Source organism: Taudactylus pleione, unplaced genomic scaffold, assembly GCF_031769625.1.
Source record: "Taudactylus pleione unplaced genomic scaffold, aTauple2 ptg000043l, whole genome shotgun sequence".
NCBI lineage: Eukaryota > Metazoa > Chordata > Amphibia > Anura > Myobatrachidae > Taudactylus > Taudactylus pleione.
This window is the reverse complement of record NW_028284445.1, coordinates 5,172,058-5,195,334: the sequence shown is the minus strand read 5'-3', so window position 1 is coordinate 5,195,334 and position 23,277 is coordinate 5,172,058.

Below are 23,277 nucleotides of genomic sequence, written 5' to 3'. Positions count from 1 at the left end.
GTAACTGGCTAAGCAGATCTATGATGGCACAGTTAAAGCGTAGAAACTCACCATGTCTGCCTGGGACCATGTGAGAATAGGAAATGGCTGCTTACAGCTCCTTTAGCCCAGAATGCATTGCTAGACTGCTAAGGCATCTTAGGAAGGACAAAATAGATCCAATTTAAGCTGCTACTGTCCTGACCACTAGGTGGGGATGCTAATATGAATTAGTGTAACAGAAGTGAGATGGATTAGCAAACCCTATGCCGAAGGCATGACATAATATCATGAGCTATAGTAAAAAAAATTAAATGATTTACTACTGTAATTCTTTACTGAATAGTTAATATTGTATTACCTTAGTCCTGTAGTGTTAATACTCCATTACAGAAGACTGACAGTATCAGTAACAACTACAGGTTGAGTCTCCCATTTCCAAAATGCTTGGGATCAAGGGTATTTTGGATATCGGAATATTCCATATTTTGGAATATTTGTATACCATATTGAAATGGGTTAGGAATAGGGCCCAAATCTAAACACAGAATGGATGTATGATTCATATACACCTTATACACACAGCCTGAAGGTAATTTTATACAATACTTTCAATAATTTTGTGGCTCAAACAAAGTTTTTGTACATACATGAAATTAATTTATGTTTCATTTACACCTTATACACACAGCCTATAGGTCATTTTATACTTTTTTTTAAATAATTTTGTGCATTAAACAAAGTTTGTCTACATTGCACCATCAAAAATCAAAGATTTCACTATCTCAGTCATTTCAGAATATTCCGTATTTCGGAATATTTGGATATGGGAGACTCAACCTGTACTGTGTCTAAAATGAACAAATCATCATATATAAAATTCACTGGTCTGTTTGTTTATCTGTCTGACTGTCCGGTTATGCATTTGGACACCATTGCACCGATTGGGATGGAACCAACGTGAGGTGGTCCAGTTGGATCCTGGCCAGGTTTTAGGGGGGTTAGGGTCCAGGTCAGACCTCCCATTGGTGTACGCTGGGCAGAACTTTGACCCAGGGAGCCTGTTCTCAGACTTCCACTGGATGGATTTGGATGAAAACTTCACAGAGTGGTAACATTGGATTTCAAAAGACATACTAGAGGTTGAGGTCCTGGTCGGTCCTCCCATTGGCGTATGCTGGGCAGAACTTTGACCCGGAGATGCTGGGCAGAACTTTGACCCAGAACTTTCAGGGAGCCTGTTCTGGGCCTTCCGCTGGATGGATATGGTTTTGGATCTGTATTTTTTTTCAAATATAAAAACAACTAAATATCACATTATTGGGCCTGTTTTTATTCCTACAGTATTATTAACCTCAATAACATTCATTTCAAATCAGTTTTGACCACCTCACAACTCACAATATTGATTTAATCCAGTTTAGGCCAAAAGATTGCACCAAGCTAGTTGGCAGACTAAACTGAGTGACAGCAGTGGGTGGCACAAACATGTGGCAGTTTAACTTCCAACATGGCACATCTAGGAAACAGAGTGACAATGCAGGGGCAGATAAGATGGCAGTTTAATTAACTATACGATCCCATAGAAAAAAATCAATGTTTCATTAATAAAGAACTAGATCAGAGGCCCGAGGGAGGTGGAGTATGTATGTTATTGAAGGCAGGGAAAGGAAGTATTGATTCAGTTGTAAATGTAATTACATTTTTTATTACAAAGCAAATTTATGGGGGAGAAGGGGGATAGTATGGCCAGAGGGTCAGCCTCCTAAATAAATATTTGTTTGTGTAAGAAAGGCTGATTTGGTGTTTCCAACTCTGCTGTGCAACTATTTATTTTCTTGACTTCTTGTCAATCCTAGTCATCCTTGGCTATTAAAACTGTTTTCCTTTCTGGTTAAAAAGTGGAAGTTCAACATCCAACATGGCATCTAGGAAACAGAGTGGCACTGCAGTGGCAGGAAAGATTGCAGTTTAATAAATGATATGACCCTATATTAGAAACCAAGAATGTTTTCATTAATCAAGAACTAGATAAGAGGCCCGAGGGAGATGTAGTATGTATGCAGTTGAAGGCAGGGAAAGGAAGGAAGCATTGATTTATTTGTAAATTACAATTTTGGATTTAGAAGAAATTTTATTAGGGAGAAGGGTAGCAGTTTACAGAGAAAATGTTCCCATACACATCAGTCCCTAACCCAGTGAAGCTACTTGGTTCAGATTTTTTTTTTAATTAAATATGTCTGTGGCCATAAAAATATATGGACCATTTCAGCATTCAGCAGCTGCATGTTAAAGATTTCAGCAGCTGTGGCAGTTCACCTTCCAACATGACACATCTAGGAAACAGAGTTGCTGTGCAGTGGCAGACAGGATGGCAGTTTAATAAACTATAAATATTTTTGACGTCTATGCAAACAGTCAGCAATGCCCCAAATAGCTCACAATGCAAAGAAAAGAGACGAAAGATGGAATTGCCCATGGGCCCTCCCACCCATGTTCTATATTAAACAGGACATGCACAGTTTAACAAACCAATCACTTCAGCGACAGGGACTGCAACTTGTGGCTGAAGTGACCTACCAATGGGCAACTGACATTGCTGGCAATGATCTCTAAGTACAAACTGGCTCTACGAGGCAAGATGTCACACATTTATCATCCTCACCCTCATCAGTGTGTACATAATTTTCACACAATATTAATTTGTACCCGCTGGAATCCACCATTAGAGGTGCCTCTGGACCTTGATGTAATTGCCGGTAAAGGTCTTCCTCGTGGAATTTGTAGTTAATTTTGATGAACATCATCTTTTCCATATTTTGAGGAAGTAGCCTCCTACGCCGATTTTTGACAAGGTTCCCGGCTGTGCTGAAAACTGTATATGAGTACACACTGGAGGGTGGGCAGCTTAAGTAAAGCAAAGCCAGTATGTGCAAGGGCCTCCAAATTGCCTTTTTTCCTGCCAGTAGTCAAACAGACTGGACTATCTGACATGCCTATTTGGATGCTGTAATTAAAATAATCTTCAACCATTCTTTGAATGGTGACCGTCGCAGTAGAGGTGTCACTAATTTTAGGCAATTCTTTCTTACCTGTAGGTAAATGTTACCACATTGAGCGCTAATTGAACGTGTTAGTATATGATACAGTGTGGATGTATTTGCATAAATAAATTAAAAAACAAACAAACAAAAGAAAACAAAACACAAACAAACATACACCAATATAAAAAAACAATAAATCGCTAAAAGATGTATGAAGAAATAGAGGAGGGGAGACGGGTAAGGGATAGGGAAGTGAGGTGGGGTTTGGGTAAGCAAAGCAGTAAAAAACACAAATAGCCAATGTTTAACGCTGTAGTGGAGATTTGGACTTTTGTTGCTCCGTGTTTACACGGAGCAACAAAGTCCACATCTCCACTACAAATGGGAGAAGAAGCAGAAGAGACCGCCGACCTCGGACGTAATCAGGAGCCACAGCGAGTCACTAATGCTACAGTCCCCATGAATACGGAGAAGGCACAGTGCAGCAGACACAGTGTGATAGGAGCCGCGAAGGTAGGATAATAATAGGGACAGTGAGTCACCAATAAGAACGGCCTATACCTTACGCACTAAGCAACGGACAAGTTTTTCCCATGCTCCAACTGTGCACAAAAGCACTAAACATTGGCTATTTGTGTTTTTTACTGCTTTGCTTACACAAACCCCACCTCACTTCCCCATCCCTTACCCATCTCCCCTCCTCTATTTCTTCATACATCTTTTAGCGATTTACTGTTTTTTTATATTGTTGTGTTTGTTTGTCCGTGGGGTTTTTTTGTTTGTTTGTTTTTTATTTTTTTTTATTTTTGCTTACCCAAACCCCACCTCTCTTCCCTATCCCTTACCCATCTCCCCTCTATATCTTCATACATCTTTTTAGCGATTTATTGTTTTTTATATTGGTGTCTGTTTGTTTGTTTGTCCGTGTTTTTTTTTCTTTTCTTCGTTTGTTTGTTTTTTATTTATTTATGCAAATAAATTCTCCCTGTATCATACACTAAAACATTCAATTAGCGCTCAATGTGGTAACATTTACCTATATACCAATCCAGTAACACAGCGCAGCTTTTTTATTCTTTTTAGCGCAGCAAACTAACATTATCGTCTAAGCAATTCTTTTTGACCTGACCAGATGTCAAAATGTTGTGTTAACTCATCTGCATCACCAGTGGGTCTCTTTGGAAAGCTGAGTTTTTGCCTGGGACCCGCAGTTGCTGGAGAAACGTAAGGAGGAGCTGTTGCTGTGTCACGAGGCACTTGAGCTGACAACTTGCTCGCCAACAGCTCTTTGAATATATTCAGATCTGTGTCAATTGGAATTAAAGACATGACACACGACTTAAACCTAGGATCAATCATGGTCACCAAAATGTATTGATCCGATTTTATGATGCTGACAACCCTTAGATCCTGGCAAAGCAAATAATAGGTTTGACTTACAAGTCTGACATACTTAGCGGAATTGCTTTCAGCTCCTTTTTTGTTTCTTGAACTGCTTTTCCAAACATTTAATTAGGAGAATCACCTGACTCAATCTGTCATGGCTCATTGTGAAGCTTTGGATAGCTTTTTGCTATTCCTTCATACGCTGAAGCATATAAAGGGTGGAATCCCACCTTGTTACTACCTCTTGCTTTAGCTGGCGCCAGTACAAATTAAACTGTACTTGCAGGTGCTGCAATCTTCTACATGCAGCTGCTGAATGCCGAAAATGTTCTGAAATTTTTCGGCCCACAGACAGCATCTCCTGTACGGCCCTGTCAATTTAAAAAAGATCTGCACCACGCAAAACATGGGGCATGTTTGAAGTCACGCAGCTGTAATGCTCTCACAATATTTGTGGCATTGTCAGAAATCACAAATCCCGAGAAAAGTCCAAGCAGGGTAAGCCATTTTGCAATTACTTCCACTTTTGACACTGGTATGTCTCTTAGTGAAGCCAGTGATACAAAGAGTAGCCTGCCTCTGAATGAGCTGGAATTTAATAGATGCTGCTGCTGTTGGTGCTGCTGAAGAAGGCAATACACCCACCCAGTGGACTGTCACAGTCATGTAATCTTTAGTTTGCCCTGTGCCGCTTGTCCACATATCTGTGGTTAAGTGGACAGTGGGTACAACGGCAATTTGTAGGCCACTAATTAAGTGTACAGGCAGAAAATTGCTTTTCTAGTGAAGTGGAATCTAGATAGGATTTGGTAGCGGGGACACAGGACTTCAGTTAACTGTCTAAAACTCACTCCATTAATGGTGGAATTGGATGCAGATCTAATACCACCATAGCTGTTATGGCGTCACTGATCTGCTGTGCAACTTGGTGTCAGCTATCATACTTGTTTCCTCTATCAAAGGATTGTTTAACAGTCAATTGTTTTCTTAAACTACTACTAGTATTAGTCTTCTTGGTTCCCTTCAGGATTGAAGAACCCCCAGCAGCAGACCTAGCACTCAAGAATTCTTCTAAGGAATCCTGGATAGTAGAGGACTCAGTTAACTACTTCCAATCATGATTGATGATATTGATGATGAAGGTGTTGGAGACTGCAGGTGCTTGTATCTAGTAGAGAGAAGGGAGCTAGCTGATGCTGGACTGTTGTTATTTTTTTAGCATAAGTTTCTGATTTTGTACGTGCTGCGAATTATGTAACAGGGAGGAGATTCCTAGATTGTTAAAGTCCCTACCTCTACTTACTGTACTGTGACTTTACAAATGCTACACTTGGCAAGACAATTGTTGCCTGGCAGTGGATAAAAATAATTCCACACATAAGAGGTGGATTTTTTTGTCTTATGCGCAGGCATGACAATGGCCTTCTCCTTATAACGGGCAATAACCTCTTCCACTGGTGCCTCACTTACACAAACAACATCCTCATCATCAACATCCTCATCATCAATATTCTCATTAGCACCTGCATCAGCACTTCTTGACTTGTGCTGCTCATCCTTACATTGGCAAAGGGTGCAAACATTTAGGAAGGAGGCTTCTCTATAAGTACAGAAAGTTCAGGCTCACACATAGTGCTCACGGACTCACTTAGACTCTCCTCAGGGATTTGTGACATTTTAGAACACACAGTTTGTTCTACTGGCTTAGTGTTTTTTTCAGCACTGATTTTCTGTTTTTTATTTTTTTGACACCTATTCTACACTCTGAGTGAGAAGGGTTTGCATCATCATGAAAGAAATAAGAAGATTCCTCACTGTCAGCAGTTGCAGAATTACCACTTATAAATAAAGGTCAAGGCCTGAGCCTTTCCTTGCCACTGTGTGTGGTTAATGGCATGTTGACAATTTCATGTATTTCTGCACTAAACTTTCTTTTTATTAGAAGTGTTTTTATCTTTACCACTGGAAAATATTGATTTTTTTCATTTCAGATTCCCTGACGTTTTAGCAGATGACATTGAAGCACTAGTATCAGATTCATCATGACTGGTGGCAGCAGCTGCAGCGCTAGTATTTGGTTGTTGCTCCTGCTCTTCTCTAGACTGATCATTATCCATATCAACAAATACACAGACATAGTACAAACAACAGAAAATATTTATTTTTTCACCTTTTTTTAATTTGCACCTTAGCTCAGACAGCGTGGAGACAGCGCTTTTATATGTATGTGAACAAAGCACTGGGGGGCAGTGCACAGACATAGTACAAACAATAGAAAATATTTATTTTAATTTATCCTACTAATTTTAATTCACAGCTCAGCTAACACTGCATGCAGACACAGCACTTTCATATGTATGTGAACAAAAACACTGGGGGACAGCGCACAGACATACTAAAAACAATAGAATATATATATTTTTAAGCTATCCTACTAATTTTTAATTTACAGCTCAGCTCACACTGCGTGCAGTCACAATGCTTATATGTACATGTACATGAACAAATGCACTGGGGGACAGTGCACACAGGTTGTATAAACAAAAAAAAATTTTCAACTTTTTATAAATTTTTTCCCCCGCAAATTACATCTGCAGAATCACACTGCTTATATTGCAGTGGGGTATGGCCTGCGGAGTCACAGTTTAGCACCACTGTGTGACAGTTAGATTAGTAAGGGAGTGAATGGACACATCAGCAGCCACTGGATACAGGGAGTGGATCGATACAGCAGAGCAGCAGCCACTGGATCTGGAGAGGATGGACAAAGCACAGCAGCCACTGGAGCTGGAGAGGATGGACAAAGCACAGCAGCCACTGGACACAGGGACTGGAGTGGACACAGCACAGCAGCAGAAACTGGAGGTGGAGAAGCATACAGCACAGAACAGCACACAGACTGGAGACTGTGAAATGGCACCCAAATAACTATTGGAGGGACTTATATAGAATCCAAAACCTGCGAGAATCCAACGCCGGATTGATGACACTTTGCCTCAATTTGGAATCTGAGCAAGGTGGATCCATGAAGTTTGGGTGGGCTCGGTTTTCAGAAAACCGAGCCCGCACATATATCATACAACATTTTTTAAATAAATTAAGAAAAAAATATATACGATTATTCACATAAATAAACCAAAACCCAATGTCACATAAACATACACATGCCAGCTGCATGTGAATTCTTCAATCTACAGCCTTCATTGAACGCCATGTCAATATACAGAGTCAATATACTGCTGTGTCCTATTGCAGATCCCAGCATTAGTACAGGATATTATGCTACAATGTAACCAATATATACAGCAAAGGAGATTTGCACTACACTAATTTTTCAGAAGCAGAAAATTATACACATTGAGGGCACATATATTCATAGGTAAAAAGAATGTGAACCGTTTAATCTGTACCTTTCATTGATCATAGCTCTGTGAACTAAGTTAATATACTAATGTTCAAAATCTCTTATCAACATCATTGGTACAAAGCCCAGCATTCACACTGGGGCAAGATTTTTTTAATATATTATACAGGTTGAGTCTCCCATATCCGAAATGCTCAGCATCAGGAGCATTTCGGATTTTTGGATTATTTCGGTTTTCAAAATACCTCACAGGGGGGTCCGGCAGGTGCTGCGGGTGTCGGGTGGGGTCCAACAGGTATCATGGGAGGCCTAGCATGTGCTGCACGGGGGTCCTGCGGGTACCGCTGGGGGTCCGGGAGGAGCTGTGGGTGTCACTGGGGGGGACCGGCGGGTGCTGCGGGTGTGGCAATGGGGTCCGGCGGGTACTGCGGGGGAGTCCGTCGGGTGTCACAGGGCATCTGACGTGTGCTGCAGGGGGAAAGTGAAGACTACGCCCACCCCACTAGTGATTGGCCATTGATACTAGCGACATCATGACGTCACGGCTGCCCCAAAATATTCAGTTTTTTGGAATATTTTGGTTTATAGAATTACGAATATGAGAGACTCAACCTGTAGTGCAATCAATATATGTATACAGTAGGATGTCAGTTTAATGTATACAACAGTAATTCTGGTAATGGTATAAAAGATAAGCAGTAAATAGGTTGACAATGTTTAAATAGACACCAGATGTTAGACAGGCAATAGGGACAAAAGTCGACACACTAAAGGTTGACATGGAAGAAGGTCGATAGGCACCAATGTTGGATTGTGCAGTGGTGAAATGCTGGGGGATAGACTGTATTCCATGATCTTTTTTTGATATTTCCCTTGTGTTTGAGGAACCTACATCTCATTGCTTTTGCTGTCCTCCCAACATACTGTAGTTTGCAGATGCATTCAAGAAGATAAATGATGTATGGAGAATTAAAATTAATAAAATGTTTGATTGGATATATATTACAACGTAGATTTAAAAAAAGTACAATACTCTATTACAAATAATGAAGCAAGTGATGCAAGATATTCGTCCACATTTAAAATAACCTTTTATTTTCTCTGTAAGCCAACCAATACTTTCTTGGTGATTATAATTCCCTTTCTTTGCTGTGATTCTGTTATCCTTATAGAAGCTAGGTGCTAGAAAGGTTCTTAAATTCACAGGTTGTTTTTTTTTTCTTTTTTAAATAATACAGATATTGAGAGATATTATTCTTAAGAACACAATCTGTAAATAAGATAAAGTAAATATTTTAAATAATTTGTTTAATCTTCTTTGAATGACTATTGTATTTTAAAACAAATGTAGGAATGTAAGGGATGACCAGATTTTTAGGGACTAGAAGTTGGTTTCTAATAAGGGACCTGCACTTCTTAAAGGCTACAGATAATAGTGAATCTGGATATTCATTAATTTGGAAAGCCTCTATTAAAGATTGAGCCTGAGTATCAAATTTATTAATGTCTGAACTATTATGGCGTATGCAACACAATTGCCCATATGTAATGTTTTTAACCCATGGTCTATAGTGGGAACTATTAAATAAACTATTAAAAAAAAAAACATCAAAGGCAGCGATGTAGAGGTTCCAAAAACTTGGTGCAAACCTTGTGCCCATGGCCAGTCCAAGAACTTAAAGATAATAAAAGTGAGCAAAAATTAAATAATTGTAAGAAATAATAAAGTGTATAGAGTTCAAAATAAAATGACTCGGCTGGGAGAATTGTGCGGTGTTACAGCATGCAGAGATACTGAAACTGGGCGTCTCAGTGCTTGCACATTCACATGCAGGCTAAGGGAAGGAAGTAACTAGCATTTGCATATTCTAGCAACTGACAAAAGAGCGGATGCAGCAGAGCCCACTTCTGAATCAGGCCTATTATCACTATCTGTAGATACATATCTAGAACAGGTCTAAGCAATGCTCACGTACCACCTAATGGACCACTGAAACTCCAGTTTAGGGGGGGTTATTCATTAGTGCCAGAACTATTTATAAACAGTATACTACTTATCCACTAATTAGCTGATTCTGAGTTGTACAAAGCGGCCTCTGTTAGCGCATCTTTATGCTAATTTATGCTAATACTGCTACAAGTCCTTCCCTGAGTTGCATCTGTACATATGAATGTGCAAGGACTGAGATGCCCACTTTGAGCATCTTTAGACACTGAAATATCATGTAACCATCTTCATACCAAGGAGCTGATTCAAAGCCACTTGCTAGATGCAATCGCTCGCACGATGTGTATGCAAATTGCGTAGGCAATGCATTAGCCCGCCCAGTATTTCTTAGAGAGCGATCACATAGTGCATGGGTCTTCAACCTTTGGTCTTCCAGCTGCTGTGGAACTACAGATCTCAGGATGCCCTGCCACAGTTTTAGCATGCTGTTATATCAAAACGGTGGCAGGGCATGCTGGGATGTGTAGTTCCACAGCAGCTGGAGGGCCAAAGGTTAAAGACCCCTGACATAGTGTATGCAGAAACCCACCAGCCTGTCTTAAGATGCCCATTTGTGTACGTCATGTCCAGGAAGTGTATGCAACCATCGGTACATCGGAAGCGATCACAGCGCTTGAGGTTGAAAATATCCTGCCGCAAGCACTGCGAGCACTTCAGTGTAAAAACAAGCCAGGTGACATGTACTATGATACTGTCCTATAATTATGCACACCTCTAAAACGCTGTTGAGATGCTCAGGCACGCCTGCGTTTGCACCTCCACTCCCCCGTTTTTAATGGCCAGCCCATTTCCACCTACAAACAGCTTCCCCTGTCACTCACTCTGCTGGGCTGTCTATGCGCAATGAGCGAACGCATTGTGAACTTTTGCTAAGGTATGCGCACGCGCAATGCTATAAATATGCATGCGCACAATGCATACACAATGCATACTATCGGCAGCAGCAAGCATTTGCATCTTAGCGAGCGTGTCCGAATGAGCTTCCATGAACACTTGACGCAGCCCATGCATGCTATGTATGTGCACAATTTGTATCAGAGTACAGCCTCCAAAGTGAGCGATTATGCGCTTGAGTACGCAACCACATCACCGACACATCCACAACACTCCCAGCACATGCACATAAGATGGTACATTTCTGTGAGTCTGAATGGCCATCTCCCTCTCACCTCTCAGTCACCACCCATAAACGCCCCCAATACAGTTCTGAGACCGTGAGTCTAAATTGGTCCTGTAACGTGATACACATTGGGCGCATGTGCTGTGCATCTTTTTAGCGACTTAAGCTGGGTACACATGATACTATATCTGTGCCCATCCACGATACAACACGATGGAACGATATATACTGCGCTGGACGTACACACTACTGGATCCGGTGTATAACCATGCAATATAATGTTCCATGCTGTGCTTAGCAGCATGACGTCATTCATTGCATCTTCCCATCTGCTATGTGATGAACGAACACCATACATGCGGTCGGAGCGATATATCGTAAGACCATAATGTTCAACTCACAATCAGGCCCTAAGTGCCTTCTCTGAAATGGTAAAGTGCCGGGTTACATATTTATGGGTTAGCCATTATGGATTAGCCCCCGCGGCTAACAACTAAGAGGCCCCAGGGTATCTTTGATCGGGATGGCGTCTGTTGAGATTCTGGCATCGGGATTTAGTTAGGCATCAGGATTTTGATGCCTATCTTTAGTCCCGGGTCAGGCTTCCGATGTTGGGATTTCGACGGCTGGCATCCCATTCACCAGCAAACTGACTACATCCCCTTACTTATCTCTCTCATAAAAGCCTGTCCCAGTTAAGAGGTTTGCAGTAAAGTGATAGCTATCACTATCTCTGATATTTACTCTGTTGGATGCTTCTTAAATTGCCTCAATCCTTAAACCTTATGAAAACAGCTGTTTCCTGCATGGCTTGAGCTTTAATAAATAGAACCATTTGTCTGTGGTACCTTCATATCTATATTTTTCAATGGATAAACCTGAATAAATCTGCTAACATATCAAACTTGATAAATAACTTCACTCTTCTCCACTTAAGGCTAAGTTGCTCAATAATGGGCACTTTGACCATTCATGATCTTTTAGGTGTGATTGAACACCATTCAGAATTCCTAAGTAATTGAGGTTTGACTAGAAACTATTTAGGTGTTAGGGCATTTGTACTTTACCAGAACAGAACACTGGTCAGTCTGACTTTATTATACTAACTGAAATTACATGGCAGTGGCAAACTTTCCCAGGTAACAAACTTACTCAACCAAGTGGTATCGGTCCAGCACATGATCAAGGAGGGTATTTTCAGCTTCTAATCCTTGACAAAGTTGTTTTATAATCATTCTGCTTCTGTGCTTGTTTTTTTGTCTTGTCTGTAATCATTTACAAATATATAATTTATAAAAAATTTCTCCACATTTCTAACAATTGCCTGGAGAGATAGAGGGGGCTGCCAGGTCGGCACTGCAGGCAGGGGTGTAGCGAGGGTGGTTCCAGTGGAGCATGAGCTCCGGGCTCCAAAATGGACACAGGGCGCCATCCAGGGTTCTGGAATTCATGCAGTGCTGCACAGTATGACGGCCGCCTGTTAGTTTTATCTCGGTTTGTTTGCTCTATATCCTAAATAAGTTATGGATTTGAGAACATTTCTACATTTCATGGTCCTTCAATCTGTCCAGATTGCCTCCCCTCCAGCCCTACCTCCTCTGTGATCATCTTGTCACCTCCCCTTTCCTGTCAGATTGATTATATTCACTTATCACCTCTTTAATTCCCTCCTCTCACTACCCTGTGATCAGCTGTTTGCCCCCTGTCCACTCCTTTCTTATTGGCTTCTGTCACCTCCCCTCTCCTCTCCTTTTCTTATTGGCTACTGTCACCACCCCTCTCCTCTCATTTTCTTATTGGCTTCTATCACCACCCCTCTCCTCTCCTTTTCTTATTGGCTTCTGTCACCCCCCCTCTCCTGTCCTTTTCCTATTGGCTTCTATCACCACCCCTGTCTGATCGACTCTTTCACGCTCCTCTCTCCTTTCTAATTGGCTTCTGTCACCACCCCTCTCCGCTCCTTTTCTTATTGGCTTATGTCACTAGCCCTCTGATTGGCTTTGGCCCACCCCTCTCCTTTTTAATTGGCCTCTGTCACCTCCCCTCTCTGATCAGCACTTTCCTCTCTTATCCCTTCTCTCCTCATTCTGTGCTTCAATGGACTTAAAAGTGACACATCTGAGGTAATATCCTAAATTTCAATTTTAAGGTAGGAGTTTTTAAAAAGTCACTACTTTGCTATTTAAAGTAATGAGCGTGATACTGCCACTGTTTGCGGTTTTGTTTTTCTCTTCACTTCAGTATTTGCCCGCACTGGCCATACCCCACTGGCACAGTTCAGTACAGGGAAGGGGGGGGGCGCTATGACATGCACTTTCTCCGGGCACCATGATTCCATGCTACTCCTCTGAGTGCAGGGGGCATAGCGTGACCAAAGTGATCAGTGCTGGGGGCATTACAATACGTTCATGTCATCAAGGTCCTGACCCCCACTATACAATGTCGCGATAACTGGTCAATGGCCAACTGTAGCGCCCACTTTATTTGGGAAGTGGTTGTCCATGGCCGGGAGCCTCTCAGACAATCCGGTATGCCCTATAGTTGTATGTGGCCCTCTGCACCTTCACCTGCAGCCCCCAGCTCCTACCTGCTTTATTGAATTTGTCAGATTTGTTGACTGGAGCCATTAACACTTGTTTATGTTACAGTAAAATGCCTTCTGATAGGTTATTACAGTTAGGTGTCACTTTCTTTCATTAAATGTATTGTTTAAAATGATTACTTAGTTTAAGCAGTGAGGCCAGGGCCGCCATCAGGGGGGACATCCGGTACTAATGTACAAGGCCCGTGCTCAAAAGGGGGCCTGCACAGACAGATGTCTGCCTGCGAGTAAGAAGCAGTTTGCTGCCGGAATTGGCAGCGCTGTGGGCTCCTTGTCACTCAGACACTCGGGGCAGAAAAGGCTGTATTACACAGCATGCCACGCCCCCCGGGTCACCCTGAGTAACCACCAATAGGTTAACTTGTTACCTCGGGTGATGTTTGGACAAGCTCCTCCTATCCCCCGCCCTTTACTCTCCTCCTCCTCCTGCTCTAGGGGAAGGGCAGCTCGGGTCTCTTTGTGGTGTCAGTGACTGTGTCACCACATAGCTCCTCTCAGCTCTCTCACGCCCCTTTCTCACCCATCAATGAACAGACGTTCGGAAGAAGCAGGGTGTCCATGTCTGTAGCTTCTCACAGTCAGGAACATGGAGGGGAGAGGGACACATTGAGATAGACCTGCAAGACAGCAGTTGCTCCGGGTCACCCCTCAGTCTGTATCACTGACTGATCCTGTACACGCAGCTCATTACTATAATATGGCAGGCAGGGGATTCTATATATTACTATATACCACAGCACTGTACATGGAGGCTCTGTGTAATAGCAGTATCAGTCACTGGGCAGCTGCTCACAGACATTGTAATAAATGTTCAACAGGATATAACAGACCGGAGAGCATACTCTAATTTCCCTTACTAGTGATACATAGGGGGAGCTAAATGTTATGTTACTATACAGCCCCTGTTCTCTATGGCAATTGAAGACCGTCTATTGTAATGAGGTAATTATACATATTTCCTCTATACAGCTAGTCACTACCTAGATGACATGGTCCTTCTACACAGCTCCCCGCTACTTCACATGGGGCTTCTACATAGATCTCCACTGCCTGACATGGGGCTTCTATACAGTGTGCCTCTGCTTCCTTCCCCACGTGTGCCTCTGCCCCATACCTCCCCAAGTGTGCCTCTGACCCCCTCCCCAAGTGTTCCTCCTTTCGCCATGTGTTTCTCTCACCACCTCCCTTTCTCTGACCTTGCCACCACACCCATTCCCAAAAAATGCTTTTCCCCCTCCCCATGGTTGGTGGCTGCAATCAGAAGTAGCTCGGACAAACGGAAGCAAATGAACCTTGTTCATCGCCACATAAACCTAAAAATGACAGTCAAGTGACATTTGTTATTTTTGGACTTTTTCTCCGTAAAGGGTTGTCTATAATAACCCTGCTAAGAAGTGCATGTCAGTATTATGGAGGGCGTCAGAGCGTGTGCTTGCTCTGGATTCCCTCACTCCATGATACATCTCTGAGTCCACCGGGAAGGAGCCCTGTCTGTTCCACCTGTACTGGGCCCCACAATTACTGATGGTAGCTCTGTGTGAGGGCCTCTTGAATGTTAGACAGCTGCTTATGCAGCCCCTGAAGTGCATCCACTGTATTATATTATATTACTTTATGCATGAAAAATGACAGGACTGCATGTGTTACATAGGGGAAAATATATCAAACCTTATAAATGGAGGTTTTACCTATAGAAACCATATCCTAGTTATCATCTAAATACAGTGCATCCGGAAAGTATTCACAGCACTTCACTTTTTCCACATTTTGTTATGTTACAGCCTTATTCCAAAATTGAATAAATTCATTTTTGTCCTCAAAATTCTACACACAAGGCCCCATAATGACAACGTGTAAAAAGTTTTTTTTTCGATTTTTGCAAATTTAATAAAAAAAAACCCACTAAGAAATCACATGTACATAAGTATTCACAGCCTTTGTCATGAAGCTCAAAATTGAGCTCAGGTACTTCTTGTTTCCACTGATCATCCTTGAGATGTTCCTACAGTTTAATTGGAGTCCACCTGTGGTAAATTCAGTTGATTGGACAAGATTTTGGAAAGCATACACCTGTCTATATTGACAGTGCCTGTTAGAGCACAAACCAAGCATGAAGTCCAAGAAGGATTGTCTCGATCAAATCTGGGGAAGGGTACAGAAAAATATCTGCTGCTTTGAAGGTCCCAATGAGCACAGTTGCCTCCATCATCCATAAATGGAAGAAGTTCACAACCACCAGGACTCTTCCTAGAGTTGGCCGGCCGTCTAAACTGAGCGATCGGGGGAGAAGGGCCCTAGTCAGCGAGGTGACCAAGAACCCGATGGTCACTCTGTTAGAGCTAGAGCATTCCTCTGTGGAGAGAGGAGAACCTCCCAGCAGGACAACCATCTCTGCAGCAATACACCACTCAGGCCTGTATGGTAGAGTGGCCAGACGGAAGCCATTCCTTAGTAAAAAGCACATGGCAGCCCACCTGGAGTTTGCCAAAATGCAGCTGAAGGACTCTCAGACCATGAGAGACAAAAGATTGAACTCTTTGGTGTGAATGCCAGGCGTTATGTTTGGAGGGAACCAGGCAGCGCTCATCACCAGGCCGATACCATCCCTACAGTGAAGCATGGTAGTGGCAGCATCATGCTGTGGGGATGTTTTTCAGCGGAAGGACCTGGGAGACTAGTCAGGATAGAGGGAAAGATGAATGCAGCAATGTACAGTGACATCCTGGATGAAAACCTGCTCCAGAGCGCTCTTGACCTCAGACTGGGGCAACGGTTCATCTTTCAGCAGGACAACGACTCTAAGCACACACGCTGTTCCCGGTGGAACGAGATAAGGTTCTTGGATACAGAAGGTTAATTAAGCCACACAAACCAGTATCTTGAAAAAAGATATAATTTATTACAACAGATAACAAGATATGGAAGAATAATAGTTACTTAGCTTCGGAATATAAGATGGTTACATGATCCAGGAGCCTCCTCTCAGAATAGAGCTGGAATGAACAATATCCTGGCCACCAACTGCAGTCTAGTCCAGGCATAGGGCAGGCCACTGGAAGCTTCTTTGTTCTTCGTTTATATAGTATCCTACTTGTCATACCCATCTAACTCTACTAATATGGGCATAACCCTACTTCAAACTACTTTATTGGTTAACTACTGATAAGGACTTCTAAAACTTAATGCAAGCGTACATCGCAGTAGGCAACGCCTAAAGGATTTATGGCCTGTCTGCTTCCACATTCCTGTACCATTTCATGCCTGATACACTTCATGTCTGATACACACATAAGAACCATGAATAGAAATGGCTGTCAGTAGCCATTTTGCTATCCCAAGACAATCCACCCTTGGGCTTATGGTGTGGAAGACATGTATATCATGTTCTCATAGGAATCTTTCCTCCTAATCGGCATCAATTTAACAGAATCCAGCGTGTTACAACATTTCCCTACACAAAGAAATAATACCTTGATCCCAAGATACATACATATTATAATCATGATTCCATAAGTAAGCATATGCAGTAAACCAGTGAACCAACCCCCTATTTCTGAACAGGGTTGAACCACCGTAACCAACTTTCCTCATAATACTGTTTTAAAGACCGCACTGCTCTCTTGGTTAACAAATGATGTGGAATCTGTTTGGTATAACTTGATTCCCATCTGTAAAGAATGTGGTGGGTATCAAACGTCCAAATGTACAATTACCAAATCCCCCATAGGGCAACCATTTGTAGGCTTTTCTCCCACAAAGGTAATCCAAATCATCTGGAAGAATATATGGAATATTAGCCACCACAGTGTATACATTGGCCAAAAGATCTCTGCTCTTATCAGGATCAAGTGTTAATTGCATCACGTCTGGGGTATCACTACAATTACGTGTAATGTTTAACAGAGCCCACCATTCCCTGGCAGTATTAATCAATTGAGCTCCTACATCCAATATTTAAAATATCTTCCTACCCACCATGCACTCAAACTTAAACAATCCCCTTTTATATGTGAATACTCTAATAAAACAGTGAATAATACATATAATTATATCAAATATATCAGTTACTTATAAGATAATATCAGTAAAGTAAAACTCAGTTCAGTTCAATGAAATCTTGAAAAAGTCTTGAGAATATTGGTGAGTGTGGATCCAACCAATATAGGCACAAGTTCAGTCTTGCACAATACACATAAATGTATGTAATGGTTGTGCTGTCAGATATTGTAACTCTTTTGTCCTCCTGGACCCTCTCTCCTGTATAAGAAATCACTCTCTGGTAATCGTCATCTCAGGCACGCCAGCGCCGTTCTCTCACCTCCAGCGACGATCCAACCAGCAACCTGTTGGCTTAAACAAATAAACAGTGTGAGATAAACCATAACAACAAAATAAAATAAGCATTTACTTATCCTGCTGCAATTATCTCTTACACCTGTCTCTATTCTCTTCCTACTAAACATTTCTTAACAACCTTATCATAAGTGTTTGTGTCTGTGCACCAGATATCTTACTTTAAAATTCAACCTTTTACCACCCTCCGGTTATCAAAATATATATATATACTAGGGGTGTGCACCGGCCACTTTTCGTGTTTTGTGTTTTGGTTTTGGATCTGGATCTTTCTTCGTGTTTTGGATCTGGATTGGTTTTGCCAAAACCACCCTTCCGTGTTTTGGGTTCTGGGTTTTGTGTTTTGGATCTGTATTTTTTTTTAAAAAAGCATAAAAACAGCTAAAATCACAGAATTTGTAGGTTTTTCTGCTCCTATGCTATTATTAACCTCAATAACCTTAATTTCCACTCATTTCCAGTCTATTCTGAACACCTCACACCTCACAATAGTGTTTTTATGTCCAAAACGTTGCACCGAGGTAGCTGGATGACTATGCTAAGCGACACGAGTGGGCGGCACAAACACGTGACCCATCTAGGCGTGAAACTGCAGTGGCAGACAGGATGGCAGTTTGAAAAACTAGGCCCCAAACTGTACATAATGCAAAGAAAAAAAAGAGGTGCAAGATGGAATTGTCCTTGGGCCCTCCCACCCACCCTTATGTTGTATAAACAGGACATGCACACTTTAACAAACCAATCATTTCAGCGCCAGGGTCTGCCACACAACTGTGGCTGAAATGATTGGTTCGTTTGGGCCCCCACAAAACAAGCTGGCAATTAATGTGTCCCTGCACAAACTGGCTCTATGGAGGCAAGATGTCATCCTCATCCTCCTCATCCACCGATTCCTCACCCTCTTCAGTGTGTACATCCTCATCCTCACAAAGTATTAACTCGTCCCCACTTGAATCCACCACCACAGGTCCCTCTGTACCTTCTGGAGGCTGGTCTCCCTGGAAGAGCTGATAATTCATTTTGATGAACATCATCTTCTCCACATTCTGTGGAAGCAACCTCCTACGCCTTTCGCTGACAAGGTTCCCGGCTGCACTAAACACTCTTTCGGAGTACACACTGGAGGGGGGGCAACTCAGGTAAAATAGAGCCAGTTTGTACAGGGGCCTCCAAATTGCCTCTTTTTCCTGCCAGTACAGGTATGGACTGTCTGCCATGCCTACTTGGATGCTGTCACCGATGTAATCCTCCACCATTCTGTCAATGGTGACAGTATCATATGCAGTGACAGTAGACATGTCAGAAATTGTTGCCAGGTCCTTCAGTCCGGACCAGATGTCCAAACTTGGTCCTGCCTGCCCTGCATCACCGCCAGCGGGTTGCTTAGGATACCTAAGTTTTTTCCTGGCAGCCCCAGTTGCAGGAGAAAATGAAGAAGGAGCCGTTGACGTGTCACGTTCCGCTTCAGCTGACAGTGTGTTCACCAGCAGGTCTTTGCACCTCTGCATGCTTGTGTCGGCCGGAAAGAGAGACACCACATAGGCTTTAAACCTAGGATCGAGCACGGTGGCCAAAACGTAGTGGTCTGATTTCAACAGATTGACCACCCTGGAATCCTGGCAAAGCGAATGAAGGGCTTCATCCACAAGTCCCACATGCCGAGCGGAATCGCTCCGTCTTAGCTCCTCCTTCACTTTCTCCAGCTGCTTCTGCAAAAGCCTGATGAGGGGAATGACCTGACTCAAGCTGGCAGTGTCTGAACTGACTTCACGTGTGGCAAGTTCGAAGGGCTGGAGAACCTTGCACAACACGGAAATCATTCTCCACTGCGCTTGAGTCAGGTGCATACCCCCTCCTTTGCCTATGTCATAGGTGGATGTATAGGCTTGTATGGCCTTTTGCTGCTCCTCCATCCTCTGAAGCATATAGAGGGTTGAGTTCCACCGCGTCACAACCTCTTGCTTCAGGTGATGGCGGGGCAGGTTCAAGAGTGTTTGCTGGCGCTCCAGTCTTCGGCACGCAGTCGCTGAATGGCGAAAGTGGCCAGAAATTTTTCGGGCCACCCAAAGCGTCTCCTGCACGCCCCTGTCGCTTTTCAGAAAATTCTGCACCACCAAGTTTATTGTGTGAGCAAAACATGGGACGTGCTGGAATTTGCCCAGATGTAATGCCCGCACAATATTGGTGGCGTTGTCAGATATCACAAATCCCCAGGAGAGTCTAAGTGGGGTAAGCCACTGGGCGATGATTTCCCTCAGTTTCTCTAAGAGGTTGTCGGCGGTGTGCCTCTTACTGAAACCGGTGATACACAGCGTAGCCTGCCTTGTAACGAGCTGGCATTTCTGAGATGCTGCTACTGGTGACGCTGCTGCTGTTGCTGCGTAAGGTGATACATCTACCCAGTGGGCTGTCACAGTCATATAGTCCTTAGTCTGCCCTGTTCCACTTGTCCACATGTCCGTGGTTAAGTGGACATTGTGTACAACGGCATTTTTCAGGACACTGAGGACACTTTTTCTGACGTTTCTGTACAGTCTCGGTATCGCCTGCCTAGTGAAGTGGAATCTAGACGGGATTTGGAACCGGGGACACACTACCTCCATCAATTGTCTAAATCCCACTGCACTAATGGCGGATACCGGACGCACGTCTAACACCAACATAGCAGTCAAGGCCTCAGTTATACGTTTTGCTTCAGGATGACTGCTGTCGTACTTCATCCTCCTCGCTAAGGACTGTTGGAGGGTCAATTGTTTAGTAAAAGTAGTGGTGTTCCTACTTCCTCTCTGGGATGATGAACGACTCCCAGCAGCAGCAACAGCAGCAGCGGCAGCAGTAGGCGTAGCAATGCAGGATCCTCCGGAGGAATCCCGGATAGGAGAGTCAGTCATGCCAGTGACATGGCCTGCAGGACTACTTCCGATCCTAACTAAGGAGGAAATTGACGAGGAGGGAGTTGACGGTGTGGTTTGCAGGCGCTTGGATACAACAGGACAACGGGATTTAGGTGTCCCTGGACTGCTTACGGTCTTAGCCAAAGTTTCTGAACTTGACAGTAACTTTTTATGAACGCGCTGCAGGTGCCGTATAAGGGAGGATGTTCCTAGGTGGTTGACGTCCCTACCCCTACTTATTTCACCTTTACATATGGTACATATGGCAAGACAGTTGTTGTCCGGATTTGGATAGAAATATTGCCAGACCAAAGAGGTGGAATGTTTGGTCTTCTGCCCAGGCATGACCGTGATGGGCTTTTTCATCCCACGGACAACAACTGTCTCCCCCGGAGCCTGATTTAAACAAACCACATCACCATCAGAATCCTCCTCGCCAACTTCCTCCTCAGCGCCAGCTACACCAGTATCCTCATCCTGTTGTACTTCAACAGTGACATCTTCAATTTGCATATCAGCAAGTGGACTGTGGGTGCTCCTTTCAGCACTTGCAGGGGGCGTGCAAATGGTGGAAAGAGCCACCTCTTCCCGTCCAGTGCTGGGAAGGTCAGGCATCGCAACCACCACCACACTTGGACTCTCCTTGGGGATTTGTGATATCTTCTTAGAAAGCACAGTTCTTCGCTGTGCTTTTGCCAGCTTAACTCTTTTGATTTTTTTAGTGGGAGGAGGGCTTCCATCGTCATGTGAAGCTGAACCACTAGTCATGAACATACTAGGGATCGACCTTAGCCGTTCCTTGCCACTCCGTGTCGTAAATGGCATATTGGCAAGTTTACGTTTCTCTTCAGCTGATTTAAATGTCTTTTTCAAGGTCATTTTCCTGAACTTTGCCATTTGGGATTGTATGTGCCCTCTACTATGACATTGGGCATCGGCCTTGGCAGACGACGTTGATGGCATGTTATCGTCTATGTCATGACTAGTGGCAGCAGCTTCAGCACTAGGAGGAAGTGGTTCTTGATCTTTCTCTATTTTATTTTTATCGGAGAAAGTTTGGTCCTCCATTTATGTTATATCGATTTGATATATACGTGCGGCTAAACACAGAAAATAATTTTTTTTTTGGTTTGGACTGGAGTGTACTTTGTGGGTTACAGCACCCTTTAACGGTCAAGCCAGCCGGCCCTTTACTTATGACACAGGCGCACGCTTGGCACTACTTTGTTGATGGACGTGCGGCTACTGCGCACACAATTCACAAACACAGAAAATAATTTTTTTTTGGTTTGGACTGGAGTGTACTTTCGGGGGTTACAGCACCCTTTAACGGTCAAGCCAGCCGGCCCTTTACTTATGACACAGGCGCACGCTTGGCACTACTTTGTTGATGCACGTGCGGCTACTGCGCACACAATTCACAAACACAGAAAATAATTTTTTTTTGGTTTGGACTGGAGTGTACTTTCGGGGGTTACAGCACCCTTTAACGGTCAAGCCAGCCGGCCCTTTACTTATGACACAGGCGCACGCTTGGCACTACTTTGTTGATGCACGTGCGGCTACTGCGCACACAATTCACAAACACAGAAAATAATTTTTTTTTTGGTTTGGACTGGAGTGTACTTTGGGGGTTACAGCACCCTTTAACGGTCAAGCCAGCCGGCCCTTTACTTATGACACAGGCGCACGCTTGGCACTACTTTGTTGATGCACGTGCGGCTACTGCGCACACAATTCACAAACACAGAAAATAATTTTTTTTTTTGTTTGGACTGGAGTGTACTTTCGGGGGTTACAGCACCCTTAACGGTCAAGCCAGCCGGCCCTTTACTTATGACACAGGCGCACGCTTGGCACTACTTTGTTGATGCACGTGCGGCTACTGCGCACACAATTCACAAACACAGAAAATAATTTTTTTTTGGTTTGGACTGGAGTGTACTTTCGGGGGTTACAGCACCCTTTAACGGTCAAGCCAGCCGGCCCTTTACTTATGACACAGGCGCACGCTTGGCACTACTTTGTTGATGCACGTGCGGCTACTGCGCACACAATTCACAAACACAGAAAATAATTTTTTTTTTGGTTTGGACTGGAGTGTACTTTCGGGGGTTACAGCACCCTTAACGGTCAAGCCAGCCGGCCCTTTACTTATGACACAGGCGCACGCTTGGCACTACTTTGTTGATGCACGTGCGGCTACTGCGCACACAATTCACAAACACAGAAAATAATTTTTTTTTGGTTTGGACTGGAGTGTACTTTCGGGGGTTACAGCACCCTTTAACGGTCAAGCCAGCCGGCCCTTTACTTATGACACAGGCGCACGCTTGGCACTACTTTGTTGATGCACGTGCGGCTACTGCGCACACAATTCACAAACACAGAAAATAATTTTTTTTTTGGTTTGGACTGGAGTGTACTTTGGGGGTTACAGCACCCTTTAACGGTCAAGCCAGCCGGCCCTTTACTTATGACACAGGCGCACGCTTGGCACTACTTTGTTGATGCACGTGCGGCTACT